The 1,198-nt window shown below is 44.2% G+C and overlaps 1 pseudogene; it reads right to left on the bottom strand.

Annotated features, from left to right (window-relative positions):
* Positions 1 to 395: 395 nt before the first annotated feature.
* On the bottom strand, positions 396 to 870 carry LOC121153452 (annotated as a pseudogene).
* Between the last annotated feature and the right edge of the window lie 328 nt (positions 871 to 1,198).

Genomic DNA, 1,198 nt, shown 5'->3' with positions numbered 1-1,198 from the left:
TACAGTTTTGTAGGCACTGGGATTGCTCCTTCCTTTCCTTTGTCTACTAATGCCATTTCCTCCATATTATCATAGTAGTATAATTAGTTTTATTTTTTATATACTATTGCATGAAAAAGCTGCATATATAAGGTGATTTTTTTCATGTTACCTTTCTTGTTTTTGCTGTTGTTGTTATTGTTGTCATTTAAGGCGCATTATCTTTTTTTTCAACAAATCTAATCAGTTTTACTTAATCACACAAGGCAACCTTGTTTAAAACCAGAACTGCCGAACAAAAATATCCTGTCAGCCAGTCACGAGATAAATTCTGATGTACGAGAACTAAATTATGGTGGGCATAGAAAAGTCATGAGACATTTCTGATTTGTAAAAAATAAGGCAGTGGCCAAGCATTACCCATTAGTAGATTTTTTGAGATAAGCTCTCTATCAAATCTGCCCTCTCATTCTTCTTCTTAATGCCAGCCAAGATCATTGCCTGGGATGTGCTTCGGGGTTCTCCAGCCACTCAGCCACAGTGTCCCCTTCGCAAGGCCTGATGAAAGAGTTGGCCGGGCCACGTTCATGCAGCTTGTGCGGTGTTAGGGAACCACCACACCCTGGCACCTTTGTTCTTGTCGGCATGTGTGTGATAGAAGCTGACGGCCTGACCCATTTTCTGCCCTAACAGACCATGGCGATTGGATCTGGTCTTGTGTTTGCCTCCTTTTCCCACAGTGTGGCACTGGGCACACTTCTGAGTAAAAATAGTCTTGCCTTTCTCAACACCATCTTGTGTTTTTTTTGTTTTTAATTCGTTCTGGTCACTCTGCACCGGCAAGGTCAGCGCTGGGAAGCTGGATATCCTGCTCTCTCCAAGGCATGTCATCTTTTTTTATTTTCCCTAAGATTTATTTATCTATTTATTAGAAAGTCAGATATACAGAAATGAGAAGAGACACAGAGGAAGATCTTCTGTCCAATGATTCACTCCCCAAGTGACCACAACGGCTGGTGCTGCCACGAATCCGAAGCCAGAAACTAGGTGCCTACCCCGGGTTGCCCACATGGGTGCAGGGTCCCAAGGCTTTGGGCCATCCTTGACTGCTTTCCCAGGCCACAGGCAGGGAGCTGGATGGGAAGTGGAGCTGCCGGGGTTCAAACCAGTGCCCATATGGAATCCCGGTGCGTTCAAGGTGATTAATTTAGCCACTAGG

This window comes from Ochotona curzoniae, unplaced genomic scaffold (genome assembly GCF_017591425.1).
Source record: "Ochotona curzoniae isolate NIBS_2020 unplaced genomic scaffold, NIBS_Ocur_1.0 contig_2692, whole genome shotgun sequence".
NCBI lineage: Eukaryota > Metazoa > Chordata > Mammalia > Lagomorpha > Ochotonidae > Ochotona > Ochotona curzoniae.
Note: the sequence above shows the minus strand (reverse complement) of the source record. Positions and strands in the feature narration are given on the sequence as shown.